The sequence below is a fragment of the Ursus maritimus genome, unplaced genomic scaffold (assembly GCF_017311325.1).
Source record: "Ursus maritimus isolate PB19 unplaced genomic scaffold, ASM1731132v1 scaffold_5, whole genome shotgun sequence".
Lineage (NCBI taxonomy): Eukaryota > Metazoa > Chordata > Mammalia > Carnivora > Ursidae > Ursus > Ursus maritimus.
Genome location: NW_024426663.1, coordinates 32,362,250 through 32,380,300, shown reverse-complemented (window position 1 = coordinate 32,380,300; position 18,051 = coordinate 32,362,250).

Genomic DNA, 18,051 nt, shown 5'->3' with positions numbered 1-18,051 from the left:
ATGGTGAAGGATGCATCCATTTAACAACAAAATCTTATCTTTCCTGCCTGTCTGCTTGGGACAAGGGCTTGGGCATCCTTTCTCAGTCTACAATGTCTCCTTTTCAAATTGGGGGTCCTAATTTTGAATTGTCAACTTCTTAAGTCCTATTAACAATTCAGGTAAAAAAACAAATAAAAAAACGTATTTGAGAGAGTTTTTGGATTTTGCCTTCCAGTCATTCCCAGTGTCAGCAGAGAACAAATATAATTACCAGAAGGTCTGGGGGTATAGCCTGACATGTCCTGCTAAGTAAAGAAATTTCTTCAGAGATTTCATCATACAAATATGACTGTGATTTTGTTGTTGTTGTTATATACCATACATTGTAACATATCCATGTTTGTTTTAACAAGTAGTATTTCAAGATATCAGTGAAACAGCTCAAACTGCTGCCCCCCCCCATGCGTGTACACATACCCATATTTGGATGAAGTGAGCATCCTTGATTGTGCTCTCTGTTTATCAGGGGGCTTAGTCCTCCCTGTTATCCCAGGTTAATTCCTGGAAGAAATGTCACCCAAAGGAATACCAGTCATTCCCACAAGTCAGACCAGACTGTACCACTAAATTCCCTTTAGAGTTCCTTCACATCACTATAACCTAAGAGCATATTCAGCATTTTTATTAAGAAGCAATGTAAAAAATAGCCATATTTATAACTGGTTGTTATGTAATAATCCTTACACCAAATTCCTCTTGGTACTCAAGAAATGTCTCTCTTTGTGAGATGGCATACTTTTTAAAAATAAGAGCTCATGAATCCATCTTTTTTTTTCTCTCTGTCTGACTGATAGGTGACTCAGAGATGTGTTTTACATTCAATATTAATAGCATTCCTTAGTCTTAAGTTTCTGGTGTAATTATTCCTCTGATGCCACCACCCTACCCTGTATTAATTGACTTTAAGGTTTTAATTTTCATTTGAATGTCTTTCAGATATATTGAACCTGTGTTTGTTAATATAAGGCATTTCAAAAATATTTGCCAAGTAGTCAATGCAGACAACTTAGTGAACTGGCAAGTAGGAAAGGGAGAGAGAGAGAAGTTCATTCACTCATTCATTCAGCAAACACTGGCAGGGCTCCTCCTCTGTCTGAGCCTGGGCTAATCGGGTATAAGGGGTCACAGGCACGTGCAATGTGTTTCTTCTTCCTTTTCACTGGGGCAAGAATCATGGCCTCTAAATATCTCCTCTAGTCCACTGTTTCTGTTGTCTTTCCTTTAAAACAACAGAATTTTACTTTTAAACTGTGTATCATATATTCCATAACTGACCTTGAAGGGTCTTCTTATGGAGCACGTTCCTCCAGGGACTTGTGTTCCCCACCCTGCCTCTCAGAGGAACCACACTGAATTTTCTTGAAATTCATGTTGTATCATTTGTCCTTTTATTTTTATTTTTTTTTTTAAAGATTTTATTTATTCATTCAACAGAGATAGAGACAGCCAGCGAGAGAGGGAACACAAGCAGGGGGAGTGGGAGAGGAAGAAGCAGGCTCATGGCAGAAGAGCCTGATGTGGGGCTCGATCCCAGATCGCCGGGATCACGCCCTGAGCCGAAGGCAGACGCTTAACCGCTGTGCCACCCAGGCGCCCCTCATTTGTCCTTTTAAAACAAATGCCTACTTAAAAATGCCAAAGGTGTGTGGAGAGTGAACATGAGGGAAGTATTTCTGATGTTTCCTCTGGAAGGTCAGGTTTGGGCCGTGAAGGCTTCCCTGGCTGTGCAGGCTGGAACACCAGACCCAGGAATCCTTGAGCCAAGTTCCACAGCAGTAATTTGCTTCTAAGGACTTAAGAAGCCAACTCTCAGAGGCCCTCAAGGAGGCAAATGCCAGTGAGCTATTGCCAGCCCCTGGGGAAAATGGTAACAGCCTTAGCCAGAATCCTTTTTGTTTTTTTATGTGGTCCATATGACTTTGTGGCATCTGTATAAAGCTTCCTCTCCTTTCCACCATCTGAACGTCCATTTCATACCAGATCTGGACACTTAAGCCAAGCTCTTCCCACACCAACAGGAGACTTCCTGGGAAGAAATAGGCCATTCTCATTGCACACAAAGCAAGCATCTAAACATGACCAGAGCAATGCTCCAACCACTGGTGACTCCTCTCGTGGGAGTCTGGGAAAGGCTCATGTAACAGCTGAGATCTGCATCCTTCTCACTCCCACACGGTTAAATACTCATACCTACATTTCCCCCAAACAATGCCTATCACTGAAAAGCCCAGAATCCTCTGTTACATCACGTGGATGATTTAAAAGCAGGGTCATTAAATTACTTTCTAATTAATTGGCTCTCATGTTGCCAAGCCAGATTGCTAGAGGCTGAGTCTCTCTACTATAGGGTTTATTTATTCCTTGGGCCAACTCTAACAAATTCTAAGTATCTGTAAAGACAATGTTGAGAAGACCAGAGAACAGCATGGAACCATTCCGAATCCAGGTTCCACATTTGCTTCTGTGTTATGTCAGGGGCTAAAATGGGATTAATTCACACATGAAGCCAGGTTGGGAAACCTTGGTGAAATCACTCTCCCAAGAATTTATCATGCTTTGCACAGAGAGTTCATTCTATCAATGTTAGCTTATTGGAAATGTTTCTCAGTGTCTACATTCAAATATTTATTGATCCTGGGCCAATAATTCTTTCAACAGAGGCACTTTGGTTCCACTCTCTGGTTCAGCTTTGCCCTAGTTCCAGAATCAGCCCAAGACTTAGACTGAGAAAAGAGAACTTTTTCTCCATTAATATAGCTTGTGGCTTAGGAACTCATCATTTGTGCTGGTAAATTTCTTCAGAAACTTCTCTTCTATTTATTGTATTTTGACTTGTCTCTTACTCCAACCTGGCCAACCTTGGGGCTCCTCCGTGTCATCATCCATCCTTAATTAATCCCTCTTGTCTCAGAGGAAGAGCCCCTGTTCCTTTTTAAAGCCATTTTCAAACTTAAGTCCCACCCTGCCAGCCCAACTTCTTCCAGAGCCTTGCTCATTAAAGTATTTCTTCTCTCCTATCTTCAAAGGATGCTTCCCCCCCTCCACCTCCCAAGATTTTACATTCTCTCTGTCCCATTCTAAAAACAACTTTCTCTTGATTCCACTTTCCCTTCCCACCAGAGCTCTTTCTCTCCTGTTCCTTCCCATGATGATGAGGCTTGCCACCTCCTCTTCTCACTTCCCATTCTCTCCTCAACACGCTGCCATCTGTCATCTGCCTCCAACGCTCTAGAAAACCAGCTTTCATAAAGGTTACCGGCGACCTCCCTTTCCCCATCCCCAGCATACTTTCACTTCTCATCTTGCTGTCACATTTGGCCTTGTTAGCTATGCCCACCCCCAACCAAATTGGCTCCCAGCTCACCATTTCTGCCTGGCTTTTCTGTCTTCTGACCAGCCTTTCCCTGTCCCTCTGCCTTGCTCTCCTCCTTCTAAATATTGATTCTGCCCATGACTTTCTTCTCTTTTCCTTCTACTTGCTCTCCCTGGAGACAGTCAGGCACACATCTTTAAATTCAGACCTGCTTAAAGTTTGTCTTCTGGTTTTGCTACTTATAAGCTCTCGGACCTTAGAAAACCACTTCACCTTTCCAGGATTCAGCTTTGTCTTCTGTGAATAAGGGGAAATGATAACAACAATAATCACTCTATTACAGAATTGCTGTTCCAAGCATGCAGAAAGCCTACCCCAGTGCCAATATATGGAAAACACAACACGTGGCAGCTATTGCTACTTCATGATTATCTCTGTTACCATGACCCCCAGGACAAGCTCTTCTTCTCATCTTCTCCCCTGACCTCGGCTCCTGTTCTTGGTTCATGTTGCTTACCTCTATGTCCCCAGCCCTGACCTCTCTCCTGAGCTCCAACTGATACTACAGATCATCAACTAGACAGCTTCTCTGGAATATCCACAGGCACTTCAGACTTCACACATCCTCTTATGGGGTGAGTTCTGTCCTCCCAAAATTCTTACGCTGGAGTCCTAAGTCAGACCGTATTGGGAGATAGAGCCTTTAAAGAAGTAATGGACTTAAAAGGAGGCCATTACGATGAGCCCTAATCCAATCTAACTGGTGTCCTTAGAAGATGAGAAAATTTGGAGATAACAGGGGTGCGTGCGCAGAGGAAAGACCATTTGAGGACACGGATGGAAGGCGGCCATCTACAAGCTAAGCAGAGAGGTCTCAGGAGAAACCAAACCTGCCCAACACCTTGATCTTGGACTTCTAGCTTGAAGAATTGTCAGGAAAAAAAAAAAAAAAAACGTTGTTTAAGACATGCCCTGTGTGGTATTTTGTTATGACAGCCCTGGTAAATTAATACATGTCCCAAGCTGGAACCACTGTGTGTTTCCTAAACATGGCCCTCCTCTGGCATCCCCTCTTTTGGCTGATCAGTGGCTCTTCCTTCTCCTTCATCCTCCACATGTAGTCAGCCCCCAAGGCCCGCTGATTTTAATTCCAGAATGGCTCACGAGCTGTGCGTCACCTTTCATAGCTCAGGCTCACGTGGTATTTCCTCTGGTCTGTTGCAGTAGCCTCCCACCTCACTGGTCTCTCTCACCACAACATCCCTCCATTTCAATCCATCCAATATTCCAGTTAGATTAATCATTATGAAACACAGTCTTGTTTGCATCCGCCTTCAGCAAAAGTCCTTCCTTAACTCCCCACTTCTTGGTAAAATTTCCTCAGCCTGACACCTGAAACCATCCATAATTTGGCTCCAGCTTACTGATTACTCTTATGTCTTGCCATTTCCTTCCTTAGACTTTGACTCAAACCAGAAAACTTACTGCTCCAGGAAAAGGGGTCCATTCTTTTTGACCACTTCCTGAACTAAAATCTCTCCCCATTCCTTAGACTGTCATATTTTTCCCATTCTTTAGGTTCCAGTTCAAATTCCACACCACTGTACCTTTCTTCCCTTATTCGTAACAGGGGGAGTCTTTGCACCGGGCTTGGCCTCTGACAGCACTCATCATGAGAGCCTGAGTCCTGTGTGTTCTGCTCAATTGCAAACCCAGGGAGGGCCAGACAGCTGGCTCTCATTCACCTTGTATCCCCCATGGTGCCCAGCGTAGTACCTGGCATTTATCTCTTCTTGACTGATGAATAAATGGAGAATACTGGTAGCAAGGTCATAAAGACAAGCAGGCCTTGCTACCCTAAATAAGCCATTCTCAAAAAAGAGCTCTTTTTTTTTTTTTTTTTTTGATGTTCAGGAAGCCTCTGTATAGTACATCATTAGTTTGTGATGTTGTGTTCAATGATTCATTAATTACCTATAACACTCATCACAACACATGCCCTCCTTAATACCCATCACCCTGTTACCCCCTCTTCCCACCCCCTTCCCCTCTGAAACCCCAGTCTGTTTCCCAGGGTCCATAGTCTCTCATAGTTCATCTCCCTCTCTGATTTCTCTCCCTTCAGATTTCCCTCCCTTCCCCTATGGTCCTCCATGCTATTGCTTATGTTCCACATATGAGTGAAACCATATAATTGTCTTTCTCTGCTTGATTTACTTCACTTAGCATAGTCCCCTCCAGTTCTATCCATGTCAATGCAAATGGTGGGTATTCATCCTTTGTGATGGCTGAGTAATATTCCATTGTATATATGTATCACATCTTCTTTATCCATTCATCTGTTGATGGGCATCTCAGCTCCTTCCACAGTTTGGTTATCGTGGACATTGCTCCTGTGAACACTGGGATGCATATGCCCCTTCTTTTCACTACATCTGTATCTTTGGGAGTAAATACCCATAGTGCAATTGCTAGGTCGTAGGGCAGCTCTATTTTTAACATCTTGAGGAACCTTCATACTGTTTTCCAGAGTGGTGTACCAGCTTGCATTCCCACCAACAGTGTAAGAGGGTTTCCCTTTCTCCACATCCTTGCCAACATTTGTTGTTTCCTGTTTTGTTAATTTTTGCCATTCTAATTGGTGTTAAGGTGGTATCTCATTGTGGTTTTGATTTGTATTTCCCTGATGGCTAGTGATGTTGAGCAATTTTTCATGTGTCTATTAGCCATTTGTATGTCTTCTTTGGAGAAGTGTCTGTTCATATCTTCTGCCCATTTTTTGATTGGGTTATTTGTTTTTTGAGTGCTGAGTTTGTTAAGTTCTTTATATATCTTGGATACTCAGCCCTTTATCTGTAATGTTATTTGCAAATATCTTCTCCCATTCCGTGGGCTGTCTCTTAGTTTTGTTGACTGTTTCCTTTGCTGTGCAGAAGCTTTTTATCTTGATGAACTCCCAAAAGTTCGTTTTTGCTTTTGCTTCACTTGCCTTCAAAAAAGAACTTCTGTTCCTTATTTCACTCTAATAAGTTGGGTTTGTTCAACTATCCAAAGTGAATCCATATTCTGGAATTAAGCATTAGAGAGGAAGCAAATAACCAAAAATTTAAAAAGAGAAAATGATGGTAGGAGGCACAGGATTGAGTTATGATGTCATTAATACTTAGTCATCATATCTTGACATTAACATTTCTCTCAGAACAATTTTTATCTTTATTAATAACTCTTAGAGAGCTCTCCTCACACCTACCACAAACTGTTCAACTCTGTTAACAGCACATCCACCTGGTGCCATCTTGTCTGACCTTTCTAGTTCCCAAATAATACCCTCATGCCTGCTTTTTTCCCTCTGTCATGACATCCATGACAGAACACAAGCACCATGAAGTTAGGTCAACAGTGTGCACCATGGGATCCATTCTGATTGGTCATTCCTAGCAGCCACTGCTTGGGCTCAAAGCACGACAGCAGCACTCTGATACTTCCCCAAAGCTGTTCTCAAATGGGGCTGAAGCATCTGGGTTCTCTTTCTACTCATAAGCAGAATGTGCATTTGCAAGGATCAGATTGGACACAATTCTTTGGGTTTTTTTTTTAAATATGGTTTCAAATTAAGAAAGAGCATCCATGTGCTAGGCCAGTGTCTGCTTGTCCCACAACAGTACTGAGCAGGGGTAATCACAATATGGCTGCTTTGCCGTGGCCCTTGAACACTGTGTGTTATAGCTTGCTACACCCTTTCTAAAAAAGGGAGATTCTGCCAAGCTGGTTATTAATTTGCTTGTCTGTTTCAGCAAACATATATAGTTCGACCTCTCTTAAAACAAGAAAATGAGCTTGTCCAAACTAAGCCTTAAAATAAGTTGGAGGAACACCTAAGATTCAGAAAATGTAAGACCACATATTTATTAGAGACAGTTCCTGGAATATTGAGCCTCAGTTTCTTTGTCTGAAAAATAGGCCAACACCTGTTTCTCTCATCCTAGATATTGTATGAATCCAACCAGATGAGTACATCATTTGAAATTTATAAAGCACCATATAAATATGTTACTTATTTTACATGTATTTTCACATGTAATAACTGAGCCTTCTTATCTACACATAAGTTTCTTGCCATCAAATAACCCAAGATGTGTTTATGGCAATTAGTCTCCCATCACCAACAAATTTCTGTGCACAAAATATGAGTGTGAATATGATCTATTTACCATGTGCCTAATACATGGTAAGTATGCAATCAGTACTCATTAAATCAGTTAATTGGTTAGTACTATAAGCTCTTTTTGAGTTGTCTATAATTAGACAGTGGCCAAATTCACTTCCCTTAGTTCTGTAGTCTTTCTACACATTTTTCTACACATTATTTTTCATAAAGTGTGAATAAAACATTTTGGTCCACTGTGCTGTACGTATATACAGTTTCACATTAAGAGGTTTCTTGGCTATTTTCTTGGAGTAGGGTTGAACTGGGAGATTGGGAGCTCCTAGGGCTGAGGACCTAAGGGAGGACGAGGTAAATGTGTGCACAGGACTCTAAACAGAAGACCTGGGAAGAGTCTAGATTCCGATACTTTCTACCCAGGTGTCAGTTTCCTCACATTCAAAAAACCAGGAGGAAATACTAACCTCAATGTTAAAAAATCAATCAATCAATCAATCAATCTATATCCTGGGGGGAAAAGCCAGGAGGAATAAGATTTGTCATGTGGTAAATAAGATAATGCTAAGGATTCTAATTTTCACAACATAAAAGATATATTAAGGACTCCTGAAGTTAGAACATTTCTTTCTTTGATCATCAAAGTATAAACATGACCCTGGTTCTTAAATCAAGAGTCATGTTCTTCTCCAATTCATTTTCTCAACAGGCATTTTATTTGGAACTGCTGGGAATCAGGCATAGTGCTAGGTGCTACAGGTCCTTATCTTCTTGGAACATTCCGATCTAGCTCTGTTCTGGCTTTAGTCAAAGTCCTGAGAGACACCTTCCAAAAAGCTGAGTGATGATGTACGTGCAGCTGAAGGCAGAATATATTCTGGGAAAATAAAACTTTTAAAAGTAGATTCATGTCTCATCACACCATATGGCCATGTGAGTGATCAGATGCATCTATCTGGGCTATTGATAGAAAAATACAGCGTATTACATATACTTATAACTGTGAGCAATTACATCATTAAAGAATTTAAAAATAGAAATTATCTCTTATTTGGTTAGAAAGAGCATTAGGGGAAAATTAGATGCATCACCATATGGGTAACCTTAATTCTAATTTGCATTTTAATGGAAATGAAGCTTCAAATGCCTCATTTTCTTCAGTAAGCCTTTTGTGGGTCTCTCTAACTTGAGCAAACTGGATCTCAGTTGGTGTTTGGGTTTCGACCTAAAAGCATTTCAGGTGAGAATATCGTTCATTGATATGTTAAGCCACGTGTATGGAAAATTGTTAAACCTTTGTACCAAAAATACATGATTCTTTTTTGTAAAGAATTTTTTTTCCCTGATTTTAAAGGTCATCTATATTATTTGAAAGAGAAACATAAAGGGGCACCTGGGCGGCTCAGTCATTTCAGTGTCCAGCTCTTGGTTTCAGCTCAAGTCGTGATCTCATGGGTTGTGGGATCGAGCCCTGCATCAGGCTCTGTGCTGGGTGTTGAGCCTGCTCAAGATTCTTTCTCTTCCTCTCCCCATGACTCTCCACCCCCCTCCAAAAATTTGCTAAAATCAATATACATATTATGTATGAACACACAATGTTATTAAAGGATATTATATATCCTTGTTTACCTACATAAATGATTGTAATTTTTATTGTTTTCATTTTTGCAAAAATGGAATAGAAGATATTCTATTTGTGATCCATATGTGTTCCCTTAAAGCATACTGTGAATATCTTTCCCTGTCTATATATGTAGAGCAACATTAGCCCAATTCTTATGGGCTGCAGTATTCTACTATATGAATATGCCATAGTTTATTTAACTTGTTTTCTATAGGTAGATATTTAGTTTTCATCTTTTGCTATTATAAACAACATTGTACATTGGGTACCTTTTCGATAATTTTCTAATTTTTAAAAATGGCACACAAAGATTTGTCACATCCTTTAGAAGGAGACACTTTGACATAACTGAAAAAAAGAAAACTTCAGCTCTTAAGAATACCAAGTTATGTTAAAGTACTTCAAGGGTAGTCTTCAGCAAATGATGCTGGGTAAAAAATTAATGTCCAAGTACAAATAAATGAATCTCATTCTTGGCCTTACCCTAGGAAATAATTAACTCAAAATAATTTTTAGGCCTAAGAGTTAAAAACAACATAAAATTCTACAAGAAAACATGAGAGAAAATATGACCTTGGAGTAAGCAGTTTCTTAGGAATACAAAAAATATAAAGTGGTAGATTCAACTTCATCAAAATTAAAAACTTCTGCTCTTCAAAAGATACTGTGAATAAAGTGAAAAGGCAAGGCACAGACTAGGAAAAACAATTACAAGACATATGTCTACTAAAGGACATTAATAGTTTGTGATTAATTCTTATACAATAATAAGACAAACATGCCGATAAAAATAAATGTGCAAAAGATTTAAGACCCTTCACCAAAGAAGATGGACAAATGGCCTCTAAGCATGTGAAAAGATGCTCAACACCACAGTCATTTGGGAAATGAAAACTGAAATCTCAGGACACCACTATATACCCACCAGGATGGCTAAAATCAGGAAGATTCACCATATTGTTGAGAATGGGGAGCTGGAACTCTCAAACTCTGCTGGTGAGACTGTATAATGGTTCAGCTACTTTGCAAAACAGATTGATGGTTTCATCAAAAGTTAAACATATACCTACTCTAAAAACTAGCATTCTCCCTCCTAGGTGTTTATTCATGTGAAACAAAAACATATGTCTGTGCAAAAACTTGTACATGAATGCTCACAACGGCATTGTTCATAATAGCCAGAAAGTGGAAACCACCCAAACGTCTGTCAACTGGTAAATGGAAAAACAAACTGGGGTATGGTGGGATACCAATCAATAACAAAAAGGAATGAACTGCTGATACATGCAACCCCATGGCTGAATCTCAAAAGAAATATGCCAGAAGAAAAAAGCCAGAAATAAAGTCTACATATCATATGATTTCATTCCTACTAAATTCTAGAAAAGGTAGAAGTATAGTGATAGAAGGAGGTCAATGGCTGAAAGGGGCCTCATGTGGTAGATGGGACTGACTGCAAAGGCACATGAGGGACTCTTTTGGGATGATGGAAAGATTCTCTATACCTTGATGTGGTGATGGCATATATCTTTCAAGACTCATTAAACTGTATACTTAAAATTGGTGAATTTTATTGAATGTAAATTATACTCAAATTTTTTAAAAGATTTATTTATTTATTAGAGAGAGAGCATGAGCAGAAGGGACAGAGGGAAAGAAAAAAGAATCTCAAGCAGACTCTATGCCAAGCACAAAGCCTGATGTGGGGCTTGATCTCACCACCCTGAGATCTGGACCTGAGCGGAAACCAAGAGTCGGTCGTTTAACTGACTGTACCACCTAGTCGCTCCATACTTCAAATTAAAAAAAAAAAAAAAAAAAACCTCATGGAACTGTATACTGCAATATGCATGAGATAGTCTCACCAAGGGGCACCTGGGTGGCTCGGTCAGTTAAGCATCTGCCTTCGGCTCAGGTCATGATCTCAGGGTCTTGGGATCGAGCCCAGTGTCGCGCTCCCTGCTCAGTGAGGAGTCTGCTTCTCCCTCTCCTCTTCTTCTGTGCTCTCCCTCTCTCTCTCTCTCTCTCCATCAAACAAATAAAATCTTAAAAAAGACAAACAAAATCTAAAAAAATTCTAAAAAAGAGAGAGGTAGTCTCACCTCATTCCTAATCTTCATTTCATCCTTCATCTTGCAGGAATATATGGTGATTTACCCATTTCTTGGTAGAAACAATTTTAAAAATTGTTTTGATTCATCAAAATGTCTTTTGTATCAATAAGCTGTGACACATTGGTTATATCAAAGTTGCTTGTTTCTTCCCAGCCTTGTCCGGGATAAGGTGGTGTCATCTGATCCAAATGCAGACTAAAAATTTCAGTCGATCCTCCAGATATTTAGAACAGCCTAAGAGGTTGGTATCTGATATGTTGACCATCAGAGCATTTGATCAAGTTTTTCATTTTTCATCTGGGTGCTCGGATGCAAAGCAGATATGACAGTTCTGAGGTGGGTGAATAGACACGTGGAAGCCCGGGCATCTGGGAACATAGTAGGCAACTGCCTGACCTAAAGATGTGAATTCAGGAGAGAACTATACGGTGGACACATGGGAAAGACTGTTGTGAGGACTTCTGCTCGGGAATTGATCATGGTGACAGTAATGCTGCTGATAGCAACTGCAGCAGCTTCTCTTTCTCCAGTGCCTCCTAAGTACCAGGCTCTGTGTTAGGCTATCACCTTGCATTATCTCATTTACTTACCACTGAGTGCAGTGCTGTCAATAGTCCCACTTTATTAAGGAGAAAAGAGAAGCCTAAAGAGTATGAGCGTCTGCCCCAACTTTGTACAGCTAGTAAATGGTGGACACGGGGCTTTCAAGAGAGACCCAGAGTGTGAGGAAACTTAGAGCCCCAACGAAGCTTGCCACAAGCAGCCGATTAGAGAGAGGGGGCAGACACACCAGGCCAGTGGTCAGGAGGAAGATGAGGGGAAGAGCTCTCTATGGTCACAGCACTGTTAGAGAACCAAGGAGTTCAGATCCGTGCTGCAAAGACACTGCAGCTTTGACTAGTCAGTACTTCAGAGGCTGCATTTTCACTTAAAAATGGTATAAAGGGAAAATCAATCCAGTCTCCCCTTACCTTACTACAAACTTGAAAAGGATGGTTTTCTTCTTCAAACTTCGGCCAAAACATCTTCTCATCCTCGGGTGTCTTCCGCCTCTCAAATGCAGATCCGTGGCAGGACGAAGTCCTCCACTGTCCCAGAGCTTCATGCAGGGAGTGTGACCTCTGAGGTAGCAATGCTATAAAATGACAATTCAATTTTGGAAACAGGACCCAAAGGTTTGTATGGATCAATACACTCCAATTAAATCCTGATCAGTTGTTTGAAGTGTTCAAAAGCCTGTGAAGTGTTATATCCTGACAACCTAAAATACCCTCATTCTTTTACTGGAAGAATGGTTCTTGGAGCACAGTGAGAACTTACGTTCATGGAGCATTCATCCTGTGCCACATACTCTGCCCAGCACTTCACATGTGTCGTCATGTTTGAGTCCCATCACACCCCTCTGAGGTGGATACTATTGTGTTCCGGTATTATATACAAGGTGAAGAGAAGCCTGAAGCCAGTGACTGTCCAACACCCTCACTCTTCACCTCTACTTCTTGGACCCTAGATTGGTGAGAGACCGAGGACTGAATGCCCGGGTGTCTGCCCCGCTTGTATTTATTTCCTTGTGGACCACACAGAAGTTGGCTGTGCATCTGCTGTTGGGAGACTTCGGGAAGCTCAGAAGCAAAAGTCCTCCATTTGGTGGTCGTCATACCTCAGCTCAGCCCACCAAGTCTCCTCCTCTCTCATCAGACATGAAGGATTGAATAACTCCAGCATGTTCTATGGAGTCCTGCAAAGCATCAGGAATACATTCTTTACCGTCAGGTAGGGCAGTCTTCTCCACGGAGTTGCCTGGGAGGTAGTCACGAATAGAAAAGCAGCCACTAAGGAGAAACTCCACCATGGAGTCAGAAAGAGATCATAGTGATGCTCTTAACCAGTGTCTGTTTCTTGCTACCTGGGCACTTCCCACGCTGCTGGGATTGTTTGCTTATTTTTTAGAGGAGGAAAGGTGAAGGGACCTGAAAAGAAAGGTCCTTTCCACTGCCATTTTGTTGTAAAAAGCATGCTGGTGATGCATGCTTCAAGGAGTGAGGTGAGCAGTTAGCCCTGGGTGGGGAGTGACTGGGCAGAAGCACAGGGACACTCCTGGGTGCAGGTGATGTGCCCCCTCCTGATCTGCGTGCAAGTGACACAGGTGTGTTCAGTTTGGAAATTCATCCACACTTTTCTTCATGTTTGTTATGCTTCCATAAAAGGTAAAAGAAAAGAGACATTGGAAATGAAGAGGACCAATTAATAAATTTATCCTCTTTTAATCTTTCTGGAGTGCAAAACCTGGCAAGAAGTACAAATTAAAACTGACTTGTGATGCAGGTCCAGGTCTCTGCCGCCCTGCTGAAAACCTCACAGTAACCACTGTCGTGGGTTCCTGATGGCGACCTCCTGTGAGTAGATCTCTCTCTCTTTATGGCTTTGGATACCTCGGATGGAGAAAGAGAAAAGGAGGACGAACAGAGGTCAATGAACTCTGACTCCTGCTTCCCTCAGAGACCAGAGCTATTCGTTCCTGCCCATTTTCCACACTTCGGTTCTGATTTGAGTGACTGTCAGTATGAAGATGCCTGTCACACATTCATGCCCGAGCTAATGGAGAAGGCTGGATGGCTGTCTGCCCTCAGCAGAGGGATTCCCAAGAGGTGGCTCATACCACACGTGTACACCGTCTTAGGCTCAGGGACATCCCGAACTGAAGCTGGGGAAGGCCCCAGAATAGGGTATGTCAACCAATTTATTTTGCTGTAGTTATAAACAAGTAGTCTAAAAATTCCAAAGGGAGAGAATGTTTTTTTTTCTTCCTCAAATCTCACCATCATCATTTTCACCCCAAATTTACATTAAACAACATGCTCTACGCTAGAAAGAAAAGGGTTGACCCTCAGTGAGGCATAGGAAAAGGCAGGCAGCGTACTCCCCCATCCAAGAAAATAAATGCTGGGGGCAGGTAGAAATGGTGGGGCGGATGAAACAAAATCGACTAGATACAATAACTGTTGAGACTGAATGGCAAGTATTATTTCAAACATCTCCTCTGTGGGGATGACTCGTAAACCTCCAGCCAAAACGTCACTGGCCATCAACACAGTGAGGTGTTGGACACTGTACTCAGTCATGTCACCTAAGACTCCACATCTAGGCCTAAGTTTCTCCTCTGAGCCCAGCAATGGTCTTCTATTCAGATTCTTCTATTATTCCAATCTCTTGAGACTGAAATCTCAGTTTTATGTCTCCTCCCTCCTCTATAGAAAGTATCTAGTTAGTGACCACATCTTGCTTTTATTTCACAATACTGATTATAGTTCTGCCACCAGCACACTATATTGGACGTCTTAACTTTCCTAGTATTATTGAAAATCTTCCCTTCCTGGTCTCCTCAGCTCTGGTTTCTATTAACCTCCACTTTATCCCCCACCTCTATGTCAAATTATTTGTCCCCAAAACAGTTTGATCAGACCAGTGCAACTCTGTCATTCAGAAACCTTCCATGACTCCTCATTGCTTACTGGATTATACCTAAAACCTTCAACTAGGCCTCCACAATTGATCCCAATATATTTTTACAACCTCCCCTCCATTCTACTCCTCTACACAAAATATTAACCCTAGACACATTTATTTGCTCATTCTCTTCCAAATATAGTTTGCTCCTTTCATTCATCTGGGACTGTCTTCCTAACCTGATTCTGACTCCCAAGACTAAGGTCAACTCTCTTTTCCTTAATGAGGTTCCTCATTCTCTAGCTTCAACTAGTCACTCCATCCTAAAAATTTTCCATAATTATTCATCTAATTCCTTTGGTGATTAACCACTCACTGCCTACTGACATCTTTTCAATTACTGTTTATTTTTAAATGTTTTATTGTTATTTAAGGTTTCATATTTGTATATCTTATGTCTTCGATTTTGCTTGCCTCTTCTTTGGAAAGAGACAAGCTTATCCTCTTTGCATCTCACAAAGCCTTTAAGAATAACTTGCACGTGGTAACAGCTCAATAAATGTTTGTTGATTTGATTTGTTGTCTAGATGAGTTAAAAAGTGCTTACCTCTAACATTCAAGACATGTTTAAGGTCATCACTTGATATTCTTTCACTTAACATGCTTTCATAGCTGTCCTCAGAGCTTTGAGAAAGCCTGCCCTCCAAAGTGTTTATGCATCCAGTCAGAAGTTCATTCGTTCTTCCTGGCTTCCTGTATCACTCTATCGTAGACTTAGCCTTTTACTCCCCCAGTAAACTAACTGGATGTGATTTCTAAATGCTGAGAGTAGAGAGCTAGGATAATTCTGTTATAATTATGTGAAATAAGAATTTTCTTTCCCTCCACTCCACACAGATGTCACTCAAGAAAATTGTAAATAAAAAAAAGCTTATTTTCATGTAGTATTACTTAAAATGCTTGAAAAGGAATGAGTGTGATATGCTCATTGACCTATTTGAAGGAAGCTAGATATCTTGAAATACAGTCAAGTTGCTATTATCCTCACTCAGCTTTAGGGTTTTGCAGACAACTAGTGACAGGTGATCAATTGCTGATCAGCTGTATTCTACCTCCAGCCTGACCCAGCCCACTTTACCCAACCACACTGAAAGTGAATGTTCATTTGGTCCAAGTCACTAAACATCAATCTAAGGTTGCAAAATAAGTATCTTTTCAGGTGCCAGTGTCTGTTGATTTATAATGGCTGCCTGGAGTGCAATGAGTGAAGAATTCTAAAACCGCATTCAAGCTCGACAGGAAGAGCTCATTAGTGATGTCTGCCATGGGCATGAGAGGCAGAAGTGTTGGCACCTGAACCATGAATTTGCTATTTCTGGCCTAAACAAAATTTAAGATGCTGTGTTCCTCAGTGGCAAACATTCTGCTTTCTTCATCTTGGCATCCATCTGCCTCTTCTTTCCCTTTCACCCAGACTTAGTCCAGTGTCTGCCATGAAGTTGGCACCATTGGAGCATGGCCACTTAGATGTACCTGTGCGTATAGTGGACCTGTGTGTTCATCATCACACTGAGTTTCCACTTCCCCTTCTTGTGGAAACAGTCCCCATTTCCATTTGGAAAACTACTCACCTCCTACTTTTAGTCCATGGGGTTCTGGGGGAGATGATTCTACCCCAAGCTTGTTGTGACATGTCATGTAGACCATCCAAATGGACTGATGCATTTCTCAGTAATTGCCTTAGGAAGGGCACATGATCCTAAGGGTCAGTGAGATATCTTGGGATTTTTTCTGAGGTGTTTGTCAGGGGGATTGTCATTCTTCTTGCTCACTTGATATGTACCTAACTCCATGCTATCACATGGAATTGAGAGTTTAAAGCTAACAAAAAGACAGACTAAGTCAAAATATGATGATGACAGCAGCAGTCATGATTACCTCAACTGAGTCCCAAAGTCTGTCATTCCTGAGCCCTGACTACATCTCATCCATAAATTCCCTTTCCTGCTTAAGCCTTTTTGAGCTTTTTGTTACTTGTAACTGAGACAGTGCCATTGAGATAATCCTTTTTAAGGGCCTTCTTTGACTTTTAACATCTTCAAAAATGGTAAAAATATCCAGTGAAAACTACGAGAAAAGGCTGCTTGGGCAGGATTTATGCTGATGTTAAGAAAGATCATACCCTGCCAGTAGAAAACCTAGCAATTCAAAAGCAGAAATTTTGGAATTTGACTGGTTGGGCGTGTCTTTTGTGTTATGGCACTGCTTTCTCCCCTGAGTGTTGATAATTGAGAATGGGCTATTTACTTTATAAGTGCTTTAACAGCAGTTCAGATGTGCCAGTGAGGGAAGATAGGTGGCTGAGTGACTGTCAGAGCAGTGTTGGGGGGCACTCTCCAAAGCAAGAAGAGAGGCCTTCTCTAGAAGCAGAAGGACTGGGTTAGGCAGCTGTGGAAGAAGTTGACAGCCATAGGAGTTCCAAGGCTTAGAGCAGAGCCTCCCAGGCTCACACACCTTGAACACTCCACAGCAGATGAGGAGGTAGCAGGAGGGGCTGTAGCCTACTACTTCAAGAAGGTAGTTCTCAAGAGGAAGGTTCTTCATAGAAGTGTCTACCGTCACTGGAATATGCTAGCTTTGTTACATTACTTGAGTACCTAATCATGTCCGAAAATTGCCCAGAAGGCTATGCCCATTGCTTAGCGAGTATCTTTTTAACCTTGAGTAACCTGACGAAACAGTAGAAACTTGGCCATGACCTGATTCTCTTCATCTTATGTTGATTTTTTTCCCAGCTAAAAATAGTAGCTTCCTGCTTCCCTGAGATCAGGCTCAGAGGGAGCCCTAAACATCAATGTTGAAATGCTTATTTCAGCTCCAGGAAAATGAGCCTGTTGTGTTTCAGCAGAATTGCTGTCTGAGGCAAAACTATCTTTTGCTGCAACGCCCCCACAAAAGCCTTCAGGAAAGGGTCACATAAGCATCCACAAAGAGAAAAATCAGCAAAAATTTCCTTTCTTCCCTCTTTTTTTTTTTCCTCCCTTTTAGCTCTGAGCTATGAACGTGCTTAAATGTCCAAGTGATGGAGCCAATTCTGAATGGTCCTTATTCTTCAGGGCAAGTTCAAAGATACTGAAAGTCAGTCTCTGGGGCTGACTGGGAAATGATGCTTTATACTTAGCCGCCAAAAGACTTTAAAGTCTGAGGCTTCATAGAAATTCAAAGGTGAGAACTGAGAGGGAAGTTGAAGATTGTTCCCTGACGTTGGAAAATAGGGCTTTTTTCTTTTTTTTCTGCAGGCAAATCAAACTCACACAGCTGTGCCTTTGGACCAATTAGATACACCTAG